This window comes from Tasmannia lanceolata, unplaced genomic scaffold (genome assembly GCF_043159265.1).
Source record: "Tasmannia lanceolata isolate RefF3 unplaced genomic scaffold, GAP_Taslan_0.1 ptg000020l, whole genome shotgun sequence".
NCBI lineage: Eukaryota > Viridiplantae > Streptophyta > Magnoliopsida > Canellales > Winteraceae > Tasmannia > Tasmannia lanceolata.
Genome location: NW_027518697.1, coordinates 14,274,393 through 14,300,466, shown reverse-complemented (window position 1 = coordinate 14,300,466; position 26,074 = coordinate 14,274,393). Strand labels below are relative to the sequence as shown.

The following is a 26,074-nucleotide window of genomic DNA, read 5'->3' as shown; positions in this document are numbered from 1 at the left end:
TATATATATATATATATATATATATATATATATCAGTTTTAAAGAAAAGATTGACACAGTCATACTTACAAAAGGAATGGCGGGATATACCCGAACAGAAAGCAACACCTCCTTACTAAAAGAACGGAAGTTGGCAGGATATACCGGTTCAAAAAAATCATTTCATACTTACAAAAAGAATGGGTGTTACGTGTTATAACTTATAACTTATAACAGACCTACCAAAAATCCTCTCATAGCTACAACAAGAACGGAGGTTAGCAGGATATACCGGACCTACAAAAATATTTATTGGCAGCATATACTGGACCTGCGTGTGTATTGGCAGGATATACCGGACCTGCATGTTCAATTCATTGGATTGGATTCCATCTAGTTTATATTCTTTACGTGTCGAGATTTTGTTGTTTTATCAAAACATCGTTATATTTTGAAAATGTCAGAGATATTTGTGACATTGGCAATTATCTCTTTCTGTAAGCATGTAGAAAATTCCAAGAGATGGGCTCTTGCTGGTTCTGAAATTATCACCCACATTGTTATACCATCCAAGGAAAGTCGTCCTGGTTTGAGAGGGTTAGTAGTGCACTTCTCAAATCACTTTCAATAATAGTATTGTCATTGTCTTAGATATTTACATTCAGCCTACTCATATTTTAAAAAAAAATGGTCAAGGTTGAAGTTTGAATCCCTGGCCTCCATGTTATATACACAAGGGAATCACCACGAGACTTCAAGCAACTTCATGAAGTTGAGCATGAAACTAAGTATGAAGTCATATGTACATACATTGTTTCTTCTTCTTCATCATCATCACCTCCTTCTTTTCTTGATGCATACATATTTTGAACTTGTCTAATGTTCATGTGACTGAAGTGAGGGAAACTATTAAAAAGCCCAAAAGGCTAACTGTGTAAGCAATGGAATCCATAGAGTGGAAAGGAGTCAAACCCATCATTAGTGTCTAAAACAGGAGGTCTTAAACTCCATCAAGATAGGTTTTACCTTGATAGTGGGTATTAACCCTACTTCATTCCCTAGCAAATCATGTTGGCTGAGTATCTAATAAAGGAAGAGGGCATTTACATTGAAAATCAAGACTCAGTGTAAAAAATTCTCACATTTATATTTGTTGTTTTAGTTTTGAACTTTTACAAAACTTCTCGTCTTCTGGACCTGATCAACAAAGGAAGTGTACTAAAGTTTTTGCGTTTTTTTTTTCTCGAATCTTATTCATGTGAAGTGCTTCATAGATCTTTTTAATGCAGAGAGAGAGAGAGAGAGAGAGAGAGAGAGAGAGAGAGAGAGAGAGAGAGAGAGACCTAGATATACTTAGTGTTTAGTGTTTTGCCTTTGACCGTGAGAGGGTTATTTTAGTGACTTCTTGTTGTTGCTGCTTTTGTTGAATTATAATGTCTTTCTGGTTGTTTGCAGATATGGATGCATGCTGATCACAACCGGATTGGTTTCCTTGGTCGGGCAGAGTTCTATAATGCGTTGAAACTTATTACAGTGGCACAAAGTGGGAGAGAACTATCACCTGATATTGTGAAGGCGGCCTTATTTGGTCCAGCTGCTGCGAAAATTCCGGCTCCTCAGATAAATTCAGGGCCCACACCTACACCTCAGGTAAATTCGATGCCACTACCTGGCCCTCAGATGGGTGCCGTGGCACCCACTGCACATCAAAATCTTGGCTTCAGAGGTCCACAGGTTGTTCCAAATGCAGGTATGAACCAGCAGTTTTTCCCCTCACCAGACAATCAGTTCATGAGGCCGCCTCAAGCCACGCACAGTGCTTCTTCACTTCCAATGCAGAGTGCTAGTCAAGGATTGGGCAGTATGGCAGGTCCACGCCCTCCAAACCCGGTTGTATCTAATATCTCAACTGGGTTGGGTGCGAGGCCGAGTGGGATGTCAATGTGGTCAACTTCACAAACCCCCCAATAGAGGGACTAGTCCTCCCTCCATGATACAAGATGGGTTTGGATTAGCACCCTCTGGTCCCACACCTTCATTACCACCTGTATATCAAAATCTTGGCTTCAGAGGTCCACAGGTTGTTCCAAATGCGGGTATGAACCAGCAGTTTTTCCCCTCGCCAGACAATCAGTTCATGAGGCCGCCTCAAGCCACGCACAGTGCTTCTTCACTTCCAATGCAGAGTGCTAGTCAAGGATTGGGCAGTATGGCGGGACCACGCCCTCCTAACCCGGTTGGATCTAATATCTCAACTGGGTTGGGTGCGAGGCCGAGTGGGATGTCAATGGGGGCAACTTCACAAACCCCCAATAGAGGGACTAGTCCTCTCTCCATGATACAAGATGGGTTTGGATTAGCACCCTCTGGTCCCACACCTTCATTACCACCTAGACCACAAGCATCAGCTGGAGTAAAATCACAAGATCTAGTCTTTTCGTCACTCCAACCCACAGCTAAGGATTCTAAGGCGTTGCCTGTCTCTGGAAATGGTTTTTCTTCTGACTCAATTTTTGGAGAGGATGTCTTCTCTGCGACTCCGTCTCAGCCAAAGCAAGATTTTTCTACATTGACGTTTTCTTCAAGTAACATATCTAACTCATCTGCCACTGTCGTCCCAGTAACTACTGGGCCTCAACCTCCAGTTAAGCAGGGCGCACTTGATCCTTTGAGTACATTGACAACAACGTCAATCGGTACTAACAAGCTTCAACAGACTCCGTCACTGGTTAAACAGAACCAACTTGACGCAATTCACAGTACGCCAGGATTAGCTGGATCTGGTGTTTCAGTTGGGGCTGTTGATACTAGTTCTAGCCAGTCCCAGATTCCATGGCCTAGGATCACTCAATCTGATATTCAAAAGTATACTAAGGTATTTGTGACGGTAGACACAGACAGAGATGGGAAAATTGCCGGTGATCAGGCACGGAATCTTTTCTTGAGTTGGAGACTGCCCAGAGGTATTTGTTGCTTTATTCTAAATGTAGCTTTTTACGAGCTTTTCTTAAAGTGAAAATTTTGATTTGATGAAAAAATGTACCCTTCCAACTAATTCTTTAAGGTTGCCAGTAAAATTTAAAACCTAGGAAGTTTTTAGTAAAATTTTCGTCCCATCCCATGTTTGGTTGCCTTTAAGCACTAGAATTTTTTTAATCCCACTCTTGTAATGATTGCTTATGAGTATGACATGGACTCCTTGTCCCCTCTTTTTCTTTCCTAGGGAATGATGTCCTCTCTCTTTCTCTCTCTTCCCTCTCTCTCCTCCCTTCCCATATTTGGTAATTAAACCCCTAAATTTTGGCGGGAATTTAAAGAATTGTAGGGGAAAAAAAAACCTAGCAAATACCGTTGACTTAACTGTTGGGATTAAAAAGCTCCTAGGATAAAATTTTTACTAGCAACCAAACAGAGCATAAAAGATTGTACATTGAATGTGCTACACTTACCATGTGATGTTATTATCAACTATGTCACAAGCATGGTTTTAAATTTCGACCAAAATCCGAAATTTCGGCTTTCGGTCGAGACCGAAACCGAAATCGGGTAAACCCGAAACGTTACAAAATTTTGGTTGAAATTTCGAAAAAGAATATCACCAAAAAATCAGGATTTTATTCATTATAAAATATTTACCCGAAATTTTGTACGCGATAAAATATTGCTTTATTCGATTTCGTTGGATTTCGTCCGAAATTTCAAAATTTCGGTGAGGACCGAAACGCATTACAAAACCGAAATTTGAAACCATGGTTTCTGTGAGAACCGAAACACATTACGAAACTGAAATTTGAAACCATGGTCACAAGTATCTCCGATGTTTTCAAAATATCGCGTTTTTATTTCGGCATTTTGATAAAACGACAAAGTCCAGAAACAATCTCGAGATATTAAAAAATATAGTGATATTTTAATGTTTATCATAAAATGTCACGATAATATCACGATATTATCCCGACATTTATGTGATATTTTTTATTTTTATTTTTTATATTTTAAAATAATTTTATTTTTAGCATTTTTTCCTGATATAAACCCAAAAAAATAAAAAAAATTAATATATCCTGGTATTTTCCCTCGCCGAGAAATTCCTGAGAACGATATTTGTGACATAGATCATCAATACTTGAAGTTGAGATGTCTCCTTTTATTTTCTTCAATGTTTGCTTTTTCTTTTTTCGTCTTCAGTCTTCCATGTTGCTTGAACTTTGAGACTATCACATAGTACTTTGTTGTTCTTCCCGTTTATTCTCAATAATATATATTTGGGATGTCAGTAATTATGTATCTCTAGATTTAGTTTCTCAACACTGTCATCACATCAAATTATGGTATTCTCATAATGCAATTTCTATCTGCACTTGACAGAGGTCTTAAAGCAGGTGTGGGACATATCTGACCAGGATAATGATAGCATGCTTTCACTGAGAGAGTTCTGTACTGCACTCTATCTGATGGAGCGCTACAGAGAAGGGCGTCCTCTTCCTGCAGTTCTCCCAAGCGGTATTGGCTTTGATGAGTTGTTCCCTACAGCAGTTCAACCCGCAACTGCGTATCACAGTGCAGCTTGGCAGCCCTCTCCTGGTATTTTCCGGACAAATAATTATCGTTGTTTTTTCTTTTTTCATATACCCCCTTTTTTATGGGTACTTGCTTATAAAAATCTAAACCACTTTGCGGGGATCTTTGTTCTTTCTTGTTGTATCAGTTCTAGCTTTACCTTTCTCAAGATGCTTCTGTTAAAGTATAAAACATTAAATAACTCCAACTCCAACACCTTAAGCTTTTAGAGTAATTGGTCGTTTGACACGGTATCAGAGCAAAGGTGCCCGGGCTCAAAACTCCTTGATATTAAAAAAATCCACTTGTAATGGCCAACCCAAAAGAGGGGCCACGTGTGCCACGTGTGCCACATGTAGGCCAACCCTAAAAAAGAGGGGCCACATGTGAGGGGGAGTGTTGAAGTATAAAAGAGTAAATAATGCCAACTCCAACAGCTTAAGCTTTTGGAGTAATTGGTCGTTTGACAGCTGCTTGTTCTTGATTTCTGATTTTTGTTTTGCTCTTTTCTTTTTATTAGGTTTCCCACAACGGCAAGGAATCCCTGGAACGCTACCTATAACGCCTGCAACTGGGTCACAAACGCTTGCACAAGTTCCAGTCCCTCCCCAGGCTGATGGTGCAGGTCAGTCCATGCCGCAGAAGTCTAGAGTGCCGATTTTGGAAAAGTACCTTGTAAACCAGCTCAGTAAGGAGGAGCAGAGTGCACTAAACTCAAAGTTCCAAGAGGCAACAGAGGCAGACAAAAAGGTACTTTCTTTTGACTCATCGCTTTTTTTCTTAGCATTCTTTCCTTTCATGTTTTCAATTCCAGCTATGGGTTTTTCGTACTGCACTGACATTTGGAGGCTCTCATGTGTTCGTACTTGTTTCCTGATTGTTTAGGTGTATATGATCGTGTTGCAAGACCATGTATTCTATACTTTCTGTTCTTTTTTGCACTTGATCTTTTACTACTTTGGACTGTTTTTTTATTTTTTTGGTCTTATGTATTTCTTTTTGTTTTTTTAATGGTTGGTCTTATGTATTTCTATAAACTAAAATTCTCATGTTTGGACTGCTAGTTAGTATATTTAAGAAATTCTTTGAAATTATGTATTGCCTAAGCTAAGATACTTGTAAACAACCAGGTCTTTGTTTGTTGAATCAGACAGCTTTAGCCTAGACAATACTTAGTGATGTCACCCACTATTCAGCGCCAGACACTTAATTCTCAAAAAAGATAGAAGATTCGACACTTGATTACAGTCTATTAGTCTAACCTTTCTAATCATACTAGACGTTGCTCCCTAGCCTTCAGTTGCCGTTTTTTTAAATGGAAACAAAATGATTCCGTAGAAGATTTTTTTTTTTTTTTTTTTCACTTGCCGTTTACTTTCTATTTTTTTTCTCTCTTTCACAGTTTCTTATGGCTCTGTTTCTTTCAATGTAAAATAAGCATCAAACAGATTTTACACCCAATTTTCCATTTAAAAGTGTTTGTAAAATTTGTTTTATGCTCCATTTTGTGCCGAAAGAAGCAGCCTATAGAGAATTATTTTCATTTCGGAGTTGATTGTTGTAGTACTTTCGTTTTTTAAATCTTTTGTTCCTTCTGTATTCCTATTAACCAAAATTCTCATGTTTTAGGTGGTATCTAGATTATTAATTTCTTGCAACTGTGACTGCTACTTATTTACTTTTCATATTTATTTATTTATTTTCTTTGTTGGTGTCTTGGGTCCTTACCAGTAATCTATAGTTCTTTTACTGGCTTAATTTAGCAAATTAAAATGTTTTTTCTGTAAGATAGCTAAATACATGCCATCCAAAAAAAAAGATAGCTAAATACTCCAGGCATGAACTGTCAATTCTACTATATTCCGCTTCTTTTTATTGTTTGGAGACAACTTTCCTGTCACTGAACCTACATGACATTTCTTAAAGATGTTATGCTTCCTAACTCTAGTACATAACTGTTAATTGCTTCATCATTTTTCTCTTTTTTTTTTATTTTTCTTTTCAAGAAGAGGATTGTGTTCAAGGAAAATGTCTCTAACTGAAATTCTTGGGAATATTCAATGTCTAAACATTTGCATCATTTGGTGATGATTTTCTAAGCCAAACATTATTGTTTTATTGTTTAGTGAGCACTTTTCCTTAGGGAATGATACATGCGTTCATGTATTTCATTACTGTTCTTACCTTTTCCAAGTTTTCCTTTTGTGTCCATTGAAAGTTCTCATCATGGAATGAAACCTGACCGACCGATTTTTTTGTAAACGAAAGGTTGAAGAATTAGAGAAGGAAATTCTTGATTCTAAAGAGAAGATGGAATTCTACCGCACTAAGATGCAAGAACTTGTGAGTGGATTTCTTTTATTGTTTTGAACATTTCATTGCTACACACATTTTGCAGTGAATTTCTTATTGTTTATTATAAGCAGTTCTCTGTGTTACCCTTAAGTTTTGATTAATATGGCCCATAGAGTATCTCTGTGATCATTAAAATCACCTGATATTTTAGAGAATGAGACATGTTGCTGTTTGCTTGAAGTTCTTACTTTTTTTTTTGGCTATGACTAGTACGCTACGTCTTTAAGAGATTCTGCGCCGGCTATTCATGGACACATGCCATATAATACTTATTAATTTATTATAACAACTATACCCAATCTTTTTTTATATATTATTTATAGGACAAACGGTATGAACATTTATCTCTCCCAAACATGGCTCAAAGGGTCGGCACATATCTATTAAGAGCTGAAAGAGAAAGAATCTTCATAATGTTCTCTTGTTTTCTCGATCCTTCATCTCTGGGGTAAAGGTGTAGGACATAGGGTTTGTATTTAGGATTTAATGGGTTTTGATATATTTTTGTTTTTATTGGGTTGAGCATTCGTCTTAGTTGGAAGGTACTACATTGCAACCATGAGGTTGTGGGTTCAAGCCAGCTCACTTACGAAAAAGGACTGGTTATGGCCATGAAACCCGTCGAGTTGGTTGCCACTGCCTCTAACAAACCGAAAGTCTTTATACAACTGCTTATTATGCTCGATGGTAAGGCATCATGTCTTCCTATTAGCTCTACTTATCTAATTCTAATCATACGATTTTTTTAGGTAAGTGATATATCCGCCCCTTTTGATTACTTGGGACACACAGCAGCAGTGCACGTGGCAATCAGCGCCATTGAATCCTTTTAAGGTGAAGTATACCTGCCCCTCTGCAGTCATGGATATACTGCTGCTGGGTGTCCCAAGTAATCAAAAGGGGCGGATATACCACTTCCCTTTCTTTTTTGTATCTACGTCTTTATTTTCTAACACTGCATGTGTACAAAATCTATTGATCTTATAATAACATATCTTTCAATGTTTTAAGATTTAGCTGCATGGATGTGTTTGTTTATTGAGTTTCACATGTTTTTATTTGACACTTGCTTGTTCTACATTGATGCTGTGTCTTGAGTTTCATAGATTTGGCCCAGGTTTTAAATATCAGTTTCAGTTTCGGTTGCGATTTCTGTCGGCGTAGAAACGAAAACATTTCAGTTTCGGTCGGAAATTTTGATGAAGATCTTGTAAATTTACAGAAACGCAGGGAAACATATGCAAATAATGGACATTTAAGATGAAACTTCAAAAAGTGCTAAAATAAGCGCAAATACATACTAAAAAATCATAACGTAAACAAAAAAAAAACACCCATAATGGTTTAACACCTTCAAAAACCTAGTGACATGCGATGTCGATTATTCAGTGCTACCACATTTCACATGTAATTCATATAAATATTTATGCATAATACATACACCGTAGTTCCTATTCAATTCATATAAATATAAGTATGTAACACATCTTGGTATGATATAAGCTTTGGTTTGGCTATGTTTTTCTTTTTCTACAATTGTTCCGATGGGGACGGAGTCGAAAACATTTTGGTCGTCTCTTGTCGGTTTCGGTGGAAATTTAAAACAATGGATTTGGGAAAGAAACTAGGGCTCGCTGTTTTGTTCCTCGTCATAATTTGAAGGTTGATTTCAGTGCATATCCAGATATGGGTCCTATTTGCGTCTACATTTACTGGATATTGGCTCTAATGACAGAAGAGTTTTGAAGGGTGTTGGCCCAACATGGTATAGAAATTGGGAGAGCATCATACCTGATTATTTACTAGGGAGAGTAACAGTGCAATTCTGATAGGGATTGACCCTATAACTCAATGGTCAAGGCATTGTTCTTCAAAGTGGAGGTCTAAGGTTTAATCCCGGCTTATGTATGAAAAAAATGCATGATATACCTCTCATATTTTCCATTTCAAAAAACAAAAAAAAAACAGTGCAATTCTGATAGTGCCTCCTAACACGGTCAGGTTTAATTTTGATGATAGTTATTTGCATGATGTGGGTTCCGCTGGGGTGAGTGCTTTTACTTGCGCTAAAAGTTTATATTTGAAAGTAGTTTTCTGCTCCTCTGGGTTGATGGACTCAATGAAGCCAAAATGAGAGCTTGCTTACCAGCCTCCTCATCCTCTTCAATGAGTTGGATGACAGGATTTGGGTTGAAATTGATTCCTCAAGCGCAATTGCTTTTGGCCCTTGGATATTGGTACACATTATTGGTGAAGGTTTGGATCTATGTACACGGGTTGATTTTCCTTTTTTTCATACATTGAGAGAGCTAATGAGGTGGCAAGACTCTTTAGTTAGAACTTTAGATTAGAGACTTGCTTGGTGTGTGCGATCTGTCCTTTTTTTTATGATTCTCCTTTGGCAACTGATATTCACACCACCATGTTCTGATAATGAGCTGAACTCACCTTGTCTTTTATTATTTGACCACTTTCTGTGCATGATTGGGCATGACTCAAGGATACCCAGCTGCTATATGTGCTTGTACCCATTGCTTTACAATTCTAAATATATGGAGCTTCGCGAGCAAGGACTTGTATTTCATGTTGAGGCGAAATATTCTTCGAATGATTGTTTAGTTCTTTCTTTTGGTATCAGGTTTTATACAAGAGCAGGTGTGACAATCGACTTAATGAGATTACTGAAAGATCATCTGCTGATAGACGCGAGGTACTGTTATTTATTCCTAGTTCTATCATTCATCTCTCTTGGCAGTTCTTTTGTTTTGGCCCAATGGGAATAATATGTATTCTAGATATTTTATGTATTGATATTCTTTCTTACTTGATATTTATCTAAGTTTTTAAATTGTGGAGTTTTCAATTTGAAAATTTTCAGTATTGAAGTCGTAGGAGTAATTTTATATCGAGACATGATGTTCCTGTTGAGTGCCATTCGAGAAAAAAAAATGATGATCCTGTTGAGTGTTTGTTGATTGTGATAGTCTATGCTCAATAATGCATGTTGAGAATTGAGACCGGTTTTCAGAGCTACTTATTAGCACTTTTTGGTTTGGTATGTTTGTACTTTGTAGTTGTTAGAAATGGGGATAGTTAGAGAGGAAGAAGAAGAAGAAGAAGGGAGAGGATGGAGAGTCTCCACTTAGGAGCTCTCTCATGTAATATGATGTATATATAGGACAAAGACTACAATACCCCTCATCATACACATAATACCTAAACTATCCTTACATACTCTTCAATACTTCCCCTCAAGTTGGAGTGTACATACTATGGAACTTCAGCTTGGTATAAAGAAAACTACAATACCCATACAAACAACTATAAAACCCATATAACAAAAATGATTATCACTCATACACACAGCCAGCTTGGTACAACATTCCCCCTCAAGCTGGTGAATACATAGTGAAATACATAATAAAAAAGGGACAATGGCCACAACGAGATCAACGGCCACCAAAACAACGAGCTCCCCCTGAATTAGCACTACAGTCAGGGTGATCACCACAGAGCCTCCCCCTGAATCAGAGCACGGCTATCAAAATTGCACGCCAATAACGATCAAACGGAGGTGCCTCGGCAGGGAAATAGCAACAAAGCACAAACAAAATACGCACACCAAAGGCGCGTACACAAGCAATGACGAAGCACAAGTAGAGATAAGGTTAACAACACATCGCAAGTAGAAGAAAAGTCCAATCACAAAAAAGGTGAGAGGAACCAACAAAAGGGAGATAGAAAATCATCGCACAACAATAGCCAACCAACGACGCCCACACATCACATCGCCTGGAGAAACAACAAAGCTGAAAGCAACGTTAATGACCGGGCATTTAGCCACCAACAACGTGGATTGCAACGCAAACCACAACGACTACAAGGAATGCGTAAAACTACGTAAGGCTACTACACACGTGTAGAAGCACCAACAAGGTGGATTGCAATGCGAACCACTACAACAACAACAAAGGTGTAAAACTATGCCAAGCAACTACACTTACCATGTAGAATCATCAAAAAACACGACTCGCAAAGCAAGATCAGCAACAACTCCAAGCGTGGAAGGAACTATCCAAGTCCAACAACGCGAAGAACCAACCAACCAACCAAGTAGACTACGAACAAAGAATGGTGAAGAAAACACATGCGAAAATGACAACACGACCACACTTCATCCTAGGAACAAGATGAGGCCTTCAACACTCCCCCTCAAGTTGCAACGAAAAGAACAACTTTAAGGCACAACACCTCTCGGACATTTCACCAAACACTTGGTGTGCACCTTTGAGATCAAAATAAAGGCCATGAAATACAACGAATATAGTTAAGGAAAACAAAGAGTAGGATGGAGTGGACGGGGGGATGAGACTCAATAAAGAAAAAAAATGAAAGGATTTAGACCATAAAGAAAGGGATTTAGAGAACTGAAAAGAACTCAAGAAGGAACTAAAATGGAGGAAAAAAAAGGATTGATGGATTGAGAACAAGAAAGGAACAAGAAAAGAAGACAAGGAATGGATTTAGGGCCAAAAAAAGAAAAGGATTTATGGATGTAGAACAAGAAAGAAATAAATGGATGGAGAAAAGAAAGGATCTTTTTGTGGTTTTTGTTTTGTTTTGGAGGGATGGATTTACAAATGGTATTTACAAGAAAGGGTGGGGTTTAGGAACTCACAAGAAGAGAAGGGTTAGGGATTAGGGATTAGGGGTTAGGGTTAGGGTTTCATGGATTTAGGGTGTGGGGCTCACAGATTTAGGGTTGGGGTAAGGTAATGGATGTAGGGTTTAGGGATGCAGTAAGGAGGATGAACCCAAAAGGGGTTTTGGGAAAATCATGGAGGAGGGAGTCTCGTTTCGTCGCGTCTTCAGATGGTTGGGGTGTGTGTGGGTGTGTGGTGGGGGGTCTCATGTCTTGTCTCATCGCGTCTTCAGGATTCCATGTAAGAATGAGATTAGGGAAGAGAGAGAAACGTGAATGAGAGATGGTGATGAGAAAAACTCTTCTTTTTCTGTTTTTTCTAACTGGCCCCTAGGATCTTAGCTCTGATACCATGTTGGAAATGGGGATAAGGTTAGAGAGGAAGAAGAAGAGGAATGGAGAGGATGGAGAGTCTCCACTTAAGAGCTCTATCATGTAATATGATGTATATATAGGCCCAACTAGGGCAACATGTGTACAAAGACTACAATACCCCTCATCATACACATAATACCTAAACTACCCTTACATACTCTTCAACAGTAGTAAAGCATAATATACAATTATGGTGAACCTTCTTCAATTTTAGCCATTCCAAAAAAAAAAAAAAAAACAATCATTTTCCGAAAAATCATCATGAGGCGATAATATTTTTTTGTATATTTGGAATGTCTAATTAAATCTGTTGCCATTCCCACATTTTTATTTTATTAGGGGCTTTAGGGAATTTCATTTACTGCAATCCAATGTTGATCCCCGTTGACGTGATCTTAAAGAGTCAATTCTTGGTGTACCTAGTTAATATTGATAGAGGTGCACTCAAGTTTAGTGCACGCCAAAATTGACTAGTTTCCTGCAAATTTCAATGTGCTCATCCAACTTTTGGTTTTTTTTATTGGTTTTTTTAGTGGCAAAAAAAAGCTGTTCAAATGGTGGAGTCCCCAATGTTTTGAAATTTGTATCAGAAATCTTCTACAAAGGATTAGCCACATTCAGATCTCATGGGTTCCCCCGCTTTGGCTTCTCCATCCTCTCCAGCTTTGCTTTCAAAACCTCCTCTTACTGCCACCACCAACTATTACAACCACAATTCAGCTATGACTCTGATCACTTTTGTACTATTTGAAGTTGTCTTAAATTTTGAGTCTACATTGTTGACATAGATGCAATCACTAAATAAGTTAATTTCCATATTATCATCAAATACAATTGCACGCATTGGTTTTTTGTTGAAAACCATGTTTTATAGATTTTATTACATAGGATGCATATGTAAAATTATAAGTTTTCATTTTATTGATTTTTTATTTTATTTTGTGTAAATACTTCAATTATTTTGGAGTTACAATAAACTGTATCTTCTTCTCCTTGACTGTTGCTTGGCTAATTCTCAGGCTGAATCACTGGCTAAGAAGTATGAAGAGAAGTACAAGCAAGTTGGAGACGTAGCCTCTAAATTAACCATTGAAGAGGCAACATTTCGTGATATTCAGGTACTTGGACCATTTTTGTTTCCTGGGTTGACAACAGAAATATTGTTTATGCACGAGCAGGCTTTTAGTGAAGTTGTGTAAACTTGTTTTTTATTGTGCTTTTCTAAATTTTCTGGAAGCGAATCTTTAGTTAAATTCTATCTGATGCACTCTTAGGAGAGGAAAATGGAGTTATATAATGCAATTGTTAAAATGGAACAAGGTGGAAGTGCTGATGGCTTGCTTCAGGTAAATGGTGATTACGCAAAGTTGGTAGGTGCTATCTGTAACCTTTTTTTTGGCCTATATGTAACCAGTTTAACTCCACTTCAATGCTGACCTTTCCAGGTTCGTGCTGACCGGATACAATCAGATCTTGAGGATCTTGTGAACGGTTTAAGTGAACGTTGCAAGAAATACGGATTACGTGCTAAGCCAACTGCACTGATTGAGCTACCTTTCGGTACCTTCAATTCCATAGTAACTTTCTATTTTTGTTTTCTAGTCCCCATTTAATACTTTATACTCTACTAAATGGATTAACTTTGCACCTAGTAGATATTCATTTCTACAATGGATCTTTTCTTTGAACTTAATCTGTTCTAGACTTAAACTTTTTCTAAAATGGGCTTTTTTCCCCATATTATACATCATATGCATTTCCTTTACCTTCCTGTTTTTCCTGTCTTTTCAAATTGAATCTTTACCTACTCATTTTGCCTGTTTTCTAACACATTATTTGCAATGCCTTTCAATTAAGGCTGGCAACCTGGCATTCAACAGGGAGCAGCTGACTGGGATGAAGATTGGGATAAGTTTGAAGAGGAGGGTATGTTAAAATGATTATCATACTACCATTAAAAATGATTATCATACTGGCTACATGTTTATATGGTACTAATGCTCTCTAAAATTTTGTTCACATATGTCTTAGTTGAACCTGCCTATGATATTCCCACTAATAGGGATGTAACACGGGCCAAATGCATCTTTGAATATACACTTAGCTTTGTGATTATCGGAAATCAGTAGCTACACTTTTGACTTCTGTAGTTCAGTGGGGAACAGTATCTGCCTTTTTTTTCATTATTTCTGTCCATCTGTTTCATACCTTTGTAAAAAGTGGGTGAAGGAAAGAGAGATGGGAGAGTCTGCACATATAAAATGCCCTTAGTCACTATTCACTAATAATGTTTCCTCTAACACTCCCCCTCAAGCTGAAGTGGAACTCTTCACCCTTATACCCTTAAACTCAACTTCGATGGCACTTCTTTGGATAGACCGGGCCCAACGGGTATTGGGAGTGGTTAGAAATTAACTTGTGGAGGTGGTGCTTTCCTTGCTTCTCGTTCCAACCTCGCCGGTCCATGGTTGCTGGGTCCATGGAGATTAGATGGGGTTATTGTATGGTTTGTCTTTTCATTTTCTTATATTCCTCGCAGTGCTACCGAGCGTGCAGACTTCCTAGCTAAAGGGGGGCGCCAATAGAGACTTGTTGTTTGTGTGACAGTCCCTGCCCCTTTGTAATTTTGTTTTTTGCCTTTGTTTTGATTATTTTATGTCAGTCTCAAAAAACGTCACTAGCATTTATGATATTTGCTCTTTAACTAAATACAACACAAAATGCTAGTTGCTCTTATAGAAATCTTTTATCAAAGATCTGCTATCTCCAGAATAGATTGATGTATATTTTCCAATTTCAGGTTTCATGGTTGTCAAAGAGCTTACTGTTGATGTGGAAAATGTTGTGCTTCCTCCAAAGCCGCCCAAGTCTACTTCTCTTTGGAATGATAAAGCTCCTACAGATGCCTCTTCAACAGTTGCAGATGTGTCACCATCGAATGCTGATAATAAGTTCGAGAAACCTTCGAGTACAGGCGATCGAGTCACTGAGAGTGGTCCGACATATGCCCCAAGTGAATATGATTTAGTTAGAAGCCCACCTGAGAGTCCATCTCAAGAATTTCCTGGTTCACAATTTGGGAATAATTCTGGTGCAGATGCTTCACCCTATGGCAAAGAAAGTCATAGGTATGAGGAAACAATTCTGGTGTTACTTTCTTGCATTACTTGTGTCATGCCCCAATTTTATCGTTCCTCTTTTCTATTAATGAGTGTCAAATAGGACACGACCTTTGTGAGTATTTTTGTTTTTTTCCATTGACTTCACTGAACTATTTATTGTAACTATAAGTTCTCCACTGTTGGGTTCTATTATTTTCTCTTTTCTATTATTTTCCTCCTTTATCCTGTCCCATGCCAGGATAAAGGACGAGGGTTGGCGTCAGATTGGCAGCCGGCCGTAAACTTTGCCACTCTTCTATGAAATGAATCCTATAGAAAATTGAAATTTTTCTAAAGGATTCATTTAGCCGACCCCAACTAGTTTGGGACAAAGGCTTTGTTGAGTTGAGTTGTTTCTCTAGTCAGCCAGTTAAAATTTCAGCTGTCATCACATATTAAGTGTGACGATCTTGTATTTTGTACCTGAGAACATTCTGAAGTTCACTTCCCTATAAACCTTTCCATGGCAATGTCCTTTACTTTCAATTTTTCTTCCCTTTTCTGAAAGAGCAAACACCGTCTGCATAAAACTATCTGAATATTTTGTGATCTTGTTTCGTTCTCGCAAAAAGAAAAAAAGAGCATTGCCTTGTTAAAGACAAAACCAGCCTTTGCAAAGGAAATGATTGTATTCTTGAGGTTGAGTATGTTTTTAAACTGAATCTTAATACCTAATTTTTATTTTCTCTTGATTCCCAGAAAATCACCGAGATATGCCTAGGTTTTTAATCATCCAAATTCAAACAATGTTACTGGAAACATTCCTAGTATTCCAAAATGACCCAACTCCTGTTAAAATCACCTTATGATGCTTACATAACAACTCAACTCAACTAAGCCTTTGTCCCAAACTAGTTGGGGTTGGCTAATGAATCCTTTAGAAAAATTTCATGAAGAAGGTGAAAGGATCTACCCGGCTCAAATTGACGAAGTCTAATCCTAACACTAGTTGGGTTCGTCTACATGTATCATTTTCTTCCATTCTATCCTATCCAAGGTCGTGCTCTCTGTTATGTTCCTAGCCCTCAAGTCTTTCCTCACTGTTTCTACCCAAGTTGTTTTTCGGTCTGCCCCTACCTCTTTTTACTCCTCCAACTTGGCACAAGTCACTTCTTCTCACCGGAGCATCCAAAGGCCTATGTTGGATATGCCCAAACCATCTTAAGCGGTGCTCTCTCATCTTCTTCTCAATTGGCGCCACCCCCACCTTTTGACAGATATCTTCTTTTTCAATTCGATCTAACCTTGTGTGGCCGCACATCCATCTAAACATTCGCATCTCCGCTACACTCATCTTATGTTTACATATCATATTATTTTAAAATCTCCATTAAGGAAACGATATCCACACTTCCTTGTTTTGATAATGTCAGTCCTCATTTCATTAGACACTTTTTTGATTGACTGTTGATTGCCTTTTCGAAACTGTAACAGCGAATAAAAAGAGGATTGTCATTATTAATATAAGGAAATGCAAATATCATTTCCCTTATATAAACTTTTAGTAGGTGTCTAATTGCATTTCTGATAGAAGGTAGTGTCGATGGATGGAGACTGAAATTTCAGACTAATTGGTCATTTCTTGAAAAATCATGGCTCACATTCTTCTTCATATTCTGCTTTGTGAAGTGGATGCATAATATTAGGACTTTATATCAATCATTTTTCTGGAAATTTTAATTTCTTATCAATTGTTTATGCAGTGATCATGGTGGTTCTGAATCCTCTTTGTTCGGGGACAAATATGTTGATGACCCTTCCTGGGGTCCAACCTTCGACGCTAATGATGATACGGATTCAATATGGGGCTTTAACACTAAGGTAAACCGAACACCCTCACATTCACTCAATCAAATGGATATGCTACTTTTCCTCTTTGCTGATGATTTTTGCCTTCCTATTTGATACATTTCTCTTTACCTCACAGCAGAATCACACAAAAGCCCCTCTCTTTTTTTTAACCAGGAATTTATCTAGGAACCAGGGGCGGCACCTTAAATTTTATTAATAGGAATAAAAGATACAAGAGGATGGCATAAAACCTTGCCTCTAACCCATAATACAAGAGAAATATAACAATGACCCCTTTACTCACCACAAAAAAGTAGTAAAAAACTAAACATTATTTCTTACGAATATAAGGAATACACATTTGGCCGCATCTCGCAGCTCCTCTTGAGTCCTTTGGAAGGCTGGCCCAATCCCATAGATAGAGTTGATGCCAATATCGCATGCATAATTAGCCAAGCTGTCTACAACAAGATTACCTTCCCTGCAAATATGAGTAATAGAAAAATCCATAGAAGATATTATATCCCGTATTTCTTTTAATATATAATGAATGTGCCATGGGGATCTGGTTTTACCTTTAATGATGTTTACAAGTACTTGGCTATCAGATTCAACCCATATTTTTTTATACCTAGGGTCGCACTATAACAAAGACCATCTCTCATAGCTCTAGCTTCAGCCATCATATTAGTATTCCAACCGTAGAAGTAAGAGAATGCAAATCTTACCTTGCTCTTGTTATCTCTGATAGCCAAGTACTATAATGAAGATCATCACATATAAAAAAAACCATATTTTTTTACACTAGGGTTGCACTATAACGAAGACCACACACAAAAGCCCCTCTTATTTGTTTTCACTCTAAAATTTATATTCCGATGCAGGAGTCTGATCATGAGAGCAGACAACATTCTCTCTTTGGGTCAGGTGAATTGGGTCTGAATCCAATTAGAACAGACTCATCACATGCTGATAGCATGTTCCCAAAGAAGGAAAAGAGCTCATTTTTTGCAGATTCTGTTCCTGGCACTCCACTGTTCAACTCTGGCTCCCCACTAAGGTACAGTCATGGGTCAGAGGATCACTCCTTTGACAATTCCTCAAGGATTGATTCCTTCAGCATGCACGACAGTGGATTGTTTGGCCCACGTGAGAGCCTTGCAAGATTCGATTCCATTCGTAGCAATGCAGAGCATGAGAGCCTTGCGAGATTCGATTCCATTCGTAGCACTGGAGACCAGTCTCAGGGATTCGCGTCCTTTGATGACACAGATCCTTTTGGCTTAAGTGGGCCATTCAAATCTTTGGAAAATCAAACACCTAGGCGGGGTTCTGATAGTTGGAGCGCTTTCTAGCAGGTAATTCACTATCAGAGTTGTGTATTATGGCTTCATAATGGATATGTTCATGTGGGTATGATGGCCAGTTTTTGTGTGCTATTATCTGCGATGTTCTGTTGTTTGTATTCTTAGGATTTTTTTTTTGTATGTCTGCAGATCTGATTTTTTCGCTTGTCTATTTTGCATCAGGATGGATCTTTTTATCTTTTTTTTTTCGTTTTCCTCATCTCATTTGATTTCATCCTACTGAATATTCTTTATTAGCCTAGATTCCTAATTATTTGTGATCTAAGAGTTGAAAGAGTTTGGTTTTTGTGGTTTCTCACTCCCAAAGTTTGTATAGCTATGGATACACAAAAAAGCATGTGTAATTTCTGTATTGTGTGCACTGAAGACACTCTCATCAAGGTGATAGTAGGAAACATTTTAATTAATGAAGTTCACGGCCATTTCCATTGAGTAAAATCTTCATTTTTACTCTGCTGCTTACCTCCTTTCGCATTGAGTAAAATCTTCCATTGTCCATTGAGTTCACGGATATGTGATTATTCATATCCGGGACCTCCTTTGGCATTTCAATGAATGGCGCATCACTCATATATGGCGTGAAGGTAACTCTGCTGCTGACCTCTTTTCCAAGAGATCATTCCCATGGAAAGGTTGCCCCACCCAAGTGCTGTTTGCTCCCCCCCCTTCTTCTCTCGGCCGTTGACGAAGACCGAAATGGAACTCTGTTTTTAAGATTGTAAGCATTAGTTGCAATTTTCATTTCTTCTTGTTTTAGCTCTTAAGGCCCTCCTGATGTTCTTGTTTATTCATCTATGAACCTGGTAGGGGTCTTGCCTAACCTCAGCTTACCCATCAGGAAAAAAAAATCTTCATTTTTGTTTTGTCTCTCCTACCCTTTGATTTGATCGAGTAAAATCTTGTTTTTCTTTGATTGATTGATTACATATAAAATCTGTCACACATCGGAGGGATCTGCGTTGATTGTTCTTTTCCATCACATGTTTTCTGTGCCTGTGATTTGCATGGGTTGAGTTACATTTTGTTGTTTACATGCATCAAATGGCTGTCATTTTGTGGCTACTCACTGGATTGTTCAGCTTTGACTAAAATAACCAAGATTTCAATGGGATCAAATGCTTGCCATAATTTAATTACCCTGCTTGCCTTTTGAAAGGTAAATGATAAATGCGCCCCTTTTCATCACTTGGGACACCCAGCTGAATTGTACGTGGCAATAAGGTCACTTCATTCCTTCTGACGTGAAGTACATCAGCCCCTTTGCAGTCATAGATACACTGGAGCTGGGTGTTCCTAGTAATGAAAAGGCGCTCATTTATCATTTCCCGTTTGGAATCAGGTGTTTATACTCTATACATCATTATTCAGTGTATAGCGTAATAGCTTTTGTTTGGTTTGTCAAGATTCAAGATATCTACACCTGAGGAAGAAAGAATGGACGGTGGCTGATAGACTATGAGAATTCAAGGAAAAATAATGATAGGATCTCTATTTTGGGAAGTTTGGTGTGTGTGGAACGCTAAACTGAAGGGCACCCTTGCAGCAACCCAGGCACAACGGCATCCCATTGTGAATGATACATGCAAAAATGTGATGAGTGATGTGGATCTGATGGGACACCCTTGTGGCTGAGTTTTTATAAGGGTTCACTTGTGGCTAGGTTTTTACGAGGGCGCACTTCAGTTTAGCATGTTACCTTTTATATGATATGAGATTGGGTAATGTATCTTTCATATTGGTTTTTAATTCGTTGGCCAATATTTTGCAATACTACATGAAGGAACCTTTCCCTGTAAACTCTCAGCCAATAATTTTTTTGTCTTTTCCGGGGAAAAAAAAAAAGACTTCATTTTCCACATCAGGCAAACGAAAGGGACTGAAAACGCAAACAAAAGGGAATGACAATGATGTGCAAGGGGGTGGAAATATCATTTGCCTTATGTCTAAAATAACATAGTTTAAACTCTAATAATTGCTTACCACCACAAATTTTGGATAGTGAAGAAAGGAAGGATTGATTTGACCCACTAACATAAACTTCATACTCGAAGGAATCAAACATTCTATCAAAACCTGACTATTGAGTCTTCACTTTCTTTTGGCCTTGGGAGGCGTGGTTTTTCTTATCTTGTGGCGTTTTCTTATCTTTCTTTTGGTCTTGGTTGGCGTGGGTGCATTTATCTTTTGTTATCTTTTTCTTTGGCCCATTGTGGGCATGGGCGAGGTAGATGTGTTTCTCCAGTATCTTTCTTTCCTTGACCCCGACAGGAGGACATGCAGGTGTCAACGGATCCACTTCGGATTGGATCCACCTATGTCATAGTCACAATCCATTCAAATCTCTTACAGGATGTTCGTAGTATTCTTCGGATTGTACTTTCCATGTCTCTGTCACGATCCATTTCAAATTGGACCATCCATCGGAGTGTCCTAATATGCCCTACTTACATTTTGGGCAAGTGCGAGTCGTCAGTGGGCTGGGGACTTAGTAGGACAATGGTCAGTGGGCTAAGCCAAAACAAGGCATATGGCTTATTTTTTCCAAAATAACACTTAAAAGTTCTAAAAAAAGTTACGGTATTTTTGTAAAATAGTATAATAAAATTGGATTTAGGACTGTCCCAGGGGCTTTTGTTAGTTGTCTGAATCCGATAAGTAATAATTTTGGATCCTATGGTCACGACATGTGTCCGTGGATTATGGTAACACGTCTAGATCCTGTCCGTTAAAGTTCGGATTCAGACGGTCCATCGGACCAACTAGGTCCATTGACACCCCTTCATAGAACCCTATATCATTTACTTTTTCCATATAAAATTTATCTTCCCATTAAAAAAAATAGTAGTAATATTTGTGTATAGAATTGACTGGCCCAATGTGCACCGAGGTCAGCTGATCTCCTATGGCGTGTTTGGTTGCCTTTTTGGTGGAAGAAAAGTTGGCTATTGCTGGTATTTGAAACCCCAAGCACAATCTGGATGCATTTTAAGAGAAGAAAGTCTTTTTGACTACTGGGCTTGTCGGGTGAATGGCAACGAAAATAAAGCGGATTGAAAATCCTCTGAAACAAAGGTTTTTTTGGAGAGGAGTAGTGGAAGTTAGAGTTGAAACGACATCTATCTACCCAAAAAACACATTTATTACAAAAAGTCTACTTTTTTTTCTCTTCAAATACAAACAATCAAACGGCATTTATTGCAAGAAGACTTTAAACTTCTAGGGTTCTCCCTTACATCTCCACGCTGACCAAACATCACTTTTAAACCACTCACTTTTGACCTCCATTTCCCGCATCTTCCGTTTGACTGAACGCTTTTCTTCCATCTATCTCCCACCTTCGTGCAGCAACCAAACATGCCATAAGCTTTTACAGTTACCAACTGAACGCTTCACAACTATCTCACACCAAAATTCAATTTAAAGACTAACAACATATCATTCCTTTACGAAGCATAATTTCAAAACTCCCCCGAGTCATTTTGGATTCCCCAGGATCCACTCTCTATTGGCGTGTTTGGTTGCTGCACCAGGGTGGAAGATAGATGGAAGAAGCAGTCAAACGGAAGATGCAGGGAATGGAAGTCAAAAGGAAAATAAAGTCGGCAGTGAAAAAGTGTTGTTTGGTTAGCGTGGAGATGTAAGGGAGAACGCTGGAAGTTTAAAGTCTTTTTGCAATAAATGATGTTTGGTTGGTTGTATTTGAAGAGAAGAAAAATAGACTTTTTGCAATAAATGCATTTTTTGGGCAGATAGATGTCGTTTCAAATCCAACTTCCACTATTCCTCTAAAAAAAACCTTCGTTTTAGAGGATTTTCAATCGGCTTTATTTCGTTGCCACGTCACCCGACCAATGCCCGACAAGCCCAGTAGTCAAAAAGGCTTTCTTCTCTTAAAATGCATCCAAATGGTGGGGCTTCAAATACCAGCAATAGCCAACCTTTCTTCCACCAAAAAGGCAACCAAACACGCCATTTTAGAATCAACATTTTTTCCTTCAAAGTCAATCAAAACTCCTTTGACTCTCCCAAGTTATGTTTGCATCAACCAAGTACTTAGCTATGTCATTCCGAGTCGACTAGGCTTTGCTTTGGCCGCATTTTGACCCGCATCCAGGTTTTGCATCCATGTTTTGAAACACTGGTATGAAGAGCTCTTCTACAGTAACTTTTTCAAGAATTTTCATTGAGCTAGGAAGAGATTATTTCATCGCAAAGAGATTATTTCATTGTACCTGGCATAAAACTCTTGGATTTACATAACTCGTGGACAAAACAAGAAAAACTTTAATCACTACAATACCCTTATCTCACACCAAATTTTTATCAGCCTATCTTGAAAAAAAATCTTGATAGGCAAATACATTTATAAATTACACAGAGATATGGCTATCCAATATAATATAAACAGCAACATGAAATTAAAGGCTTGCAATAACATCACTGAAGATTAGTGAATGTGGATTTATATGTAAAAAGAGAAAAGAAGCATGAAACATGAGCACACAAAAAAAAGCATCCACCCATGTTCCTCCATAAACAAACCAACGATAACCCTAGAAAAAATTGAATAAATGCTCCAAAAAACAAAGAAAAATATCATCAAACAATCAATTAAAATAACAAGTCACACCAACCATTGATAGTACATGTGGTAAAATAATTATAGCAATATGAGCATCCGGGGGTTTTTTCTGTGGTTCTTTATGGGGTTGGGGTTTGTGTTTTATGCCTTTGAAGGGCTTGGTATGGTGTCTCAGATAAAAATAATTTTGGGAAGATATTGGGTTTTTCTATGGGTTTAATTTCTTTGATTTATGCCTCATTTGGGACTCTGGGTTGTGGGGAAGAAACTAAGGATAGGGGTCGGTTGAGTGCTTTGGTTCAATTGGGTTTTGTGTGAATTTGTTTTTCACTTTCCCTTTAATGATGAATCCGGTTCATGAGGTTGTGGAGAGTAGGTTTTGTGATGGGAGGTTTTCATTGTGGTTGAGGAGGGTTGTGGTTTTGGGGGTGAGTCTTGTGGCCTTTTGGTGCCTAATTTTGTTGATTTCTTATCATTGGTGTGGAGTAGTGTTTGTATTGTTTTAGGGTTTAGCTTGCCTTTACTGTTCCATTTGATGGTATTCAAGAGGGAGATGAATTGGAGATGGATGATTTTGGATGGAGGGATAGTTGTTTTAGGGTTCTCTGGCACCTTATCTTCTTTGATGGAGATTTCCTTATTGAAGGGATGAAAATCTTTTATGTATTACTAGAGGAATGATAGATGCGAGGGAGTCATTGGATAAAGACCTAAAAAAGGGCCTTGATTGGTTCCACATCATTGAGTGTAACAGTTTAAAATCAGTTGAAAGGGCTCCCTTCCAACACATATTTCAAAAGATTTTCATCCATACAGAGGAAATCTCCATCAGAGATGATAAGGTGCCAAAGAATCCCAAAACCACTCCAAAACAACTTTCCCTCCATCCTAAATCACCCATTTCCAATCCATCTCCCTTTTGAATACCAACAAATGGAACACTGAAGGCAAGACAACCCTAAAACAATACAAACACTACTCCCTACCAATGACAAGAAATCGGCAAAATTAGGAACCAAAAGCGCCACAAGACTCTCCCCCATAACCAGAACCCACCTCAACCACCCTCCATCACAAAACCTACTCTCCACAACCTCATGAACCAGATTCATCATCAAAGGCACACAAACCCAATTGAACCAAAGCACACAACCAACCCCTACCCAAATTTGTAGTAATTATATCCTTAGTTTCTTCCCCAAATGCAAAAGTAACCCAGAGCCCCAAATGAGGCATAAATCAAAGATATAAAATCCATAGAGAAACCCAATATTTTCCCAAAATTCTTTTTATCAGATGTCTAAGATTCTAAAGGCAACACCATACCAACCCCTTCAAAGGCATAAACACAAACCCCAACCCCATAAAGAACCATAGAAAAACCCCCAAATGCCCCAAAACTCTCATTTCCCTTTAAAAAAATCATCACATCCTGCACCATTACAACACCCATTGCTCCTCAATCAACAAAATCAGCAAAAAAACTCAAAGCAGAGAGATGGGTCAGCATCCTAATCGAATTTAAACCCAATTGGAAGGGGGAAATCCCCCAAATGTAGAGGGGTTTAGGCTGAAATTTCAACCCCAAAATTTGAGGAATTTCAAAATTAAAGAGATTGGCTAAGGTATTGGCTATAAAAATGAGATAACTCACACATAACCCAGCTTGGCTTAGGACTATCATGGCGTCAACGGCGAACTTTCCCAGCAGGGCCGCACACTATGAAACCCTCACCAAATGAGGTGGTGATTTTGGAGAATCCATCTTTTTCGAGTTTTCGCCTTGTGAACACAAGGAGCATCATGCAATGGTATGTGAGAATTGAGACTAATGTGATCATTCGAATTCCAAAAAGCCATCCTGTTTTTTTGAATGTGTAAAGGAGGCCTAGGACGCCTGCACCTACAACGGCTACAAAGACGTTCACGAAGGTTTTGGATTGGGATGAGAGGTTGGGGGGTTTGGTGAGAAGAGGGGTGGTTTCTCTTGGGAGATTGAGGGGGTGGAAAGAGGAATTTGATTGTTTTTCAAAGCCCATGTTGGGGTTTGGTTATTGGTTCTTGTTTTGTTGTAAGATAGGCAGAGAGAAATAGGTGGAGGAAGTGTAGGATCTGGGTTTTGTTGCATGGAGAGGGAGAGGGAGAGGGAGAGGGAGCGGGAGATAGAGAACTAAATGTCAAATGGGTTGATTTGGATACCAAGGTTTGTCTGGGATTGCTCTTCTACCTGGAGATTTGGGAATTTTTGTTGGCTCCTTATATTGGCACTACCATGTTTTGATAATTGCACGAACTCTGATTGTCTTTTATCATTTAAAAAGCCACCAAAAGTTATTACAGTTCCTCTCATGCAGCAGCCGGCCCCCGAAATGCCTTCTGTGATGGTCCTTATCAAATCTGTTTTTTTTTTTTTAAAGGTTTATTGTGGCATGTTTTCTTTGAATGGGGGTTGCAAATCGAAATACAGAGGAAGTGATATCAGCCCTCCCTGGTTTCAATAATGCTAGTTTGTACCTTTTAATTTCTAATCAACTTCTAAAGGCAGCTACAATACAACTTCCGAGAAGGGAAGTGATACATTAGATAAGTTTTCTTCCCCGGGCAACACCCTTGTAGTGTATTGTGAGTCTGTTGCCACTCTTTTTACACAAGAAGGGGTAGCCCACGAAGAAAGGGGGCTTAATATATCTTTTCCCTTGTCCCAGATGCTTTCAATAATCAATCATGATAGTGGTTTAAATGGAGTGCTGAAATACAAGTATGGCAACCCAAGAGGAGGGGTGAATTGGCTAATTAAAACTTTTGGCTTAATTAGGTGGATTATTAAAATTAATTTATGAATTAAGCACTAATTAATCTAACCTTTGTTCAAATAACTAAGATAATGAAATTAGGGTTTAGATATTCCTATCATGTGCATTTACTAACCCTTGTTCAATTAAGCATAAACATATAAGAAATGCTAGAGATTACCAATCACCGATGTGCAAAGGGAATGAGAAGAAGAAGCGACCACAAGGAACATAAGATTTATAGTGGTTCGGTCTATCACAAGACCTACTCCACTCTTTCAAGTTTATCTCTTTGAGGACTCCACTAAAGGTAAGATTTTTCAATGGCGAATCTCCAAGCCGTACAAGTACATTCTCCAACTCCGAGGGAACAAACCCTTTTATGCATGAAGCTCTGGCGATAACACTCC

At 38.4% G+C, this 26,074-nt stretch overlaps 2 pseudogenes across 1 annotated transcript in view; one reads left to right on the top strand and one right to left on the bottom strand.

Annotated features, from left to right (window-relative positions):
* LOC143854843 (uncharacterized) overlaps positions 1-18,752 on the top strand; it is a 29,506-nt pseudogene extending 10,754 nt beyond the window's left edge. The window contains exons 2-13 of the transcript XR_013237603.1: positions 1,435-2,942; positions 4,348-4,563; positions 5,060-5,289; positions 6,808-6,882; positions 9,533-9,604; positions 12,991-13,089; positions 13,246-13,317; positions 13,417-13,531; positions 13,829-13,897; positions 14,772-15,099; positions 16,836-16,953; positions 17,808-18,752. The product of XR_013237603.1 is annotated as an uncharacterized LOC143854843 (transcript). The remainder of the gene's footprint in view (positions 1-1,434; positions 2,943-4,347; positions 4,564-5,059; positions 5,290-6,807; positions 6,883-9,532; positions 9,605-12,990; positions 13,090-13,245; positions 13,318-13,416; positions 13,532-13,828; positions 13,898-14,771; positions 15,100-16,835; positions 16,954-17,807) is intronic.
* Positions 18,753-22,865: 4,113 nt separating this feature from the next.
* On the bottom strand, positions 22,866-25,153 carry LOC143854842 (amino acid transporter AVT3C pseudogene; annotated as a pseudogene).
* Positions 25,154-26,074: the final 921 nt, after the last annotated feature.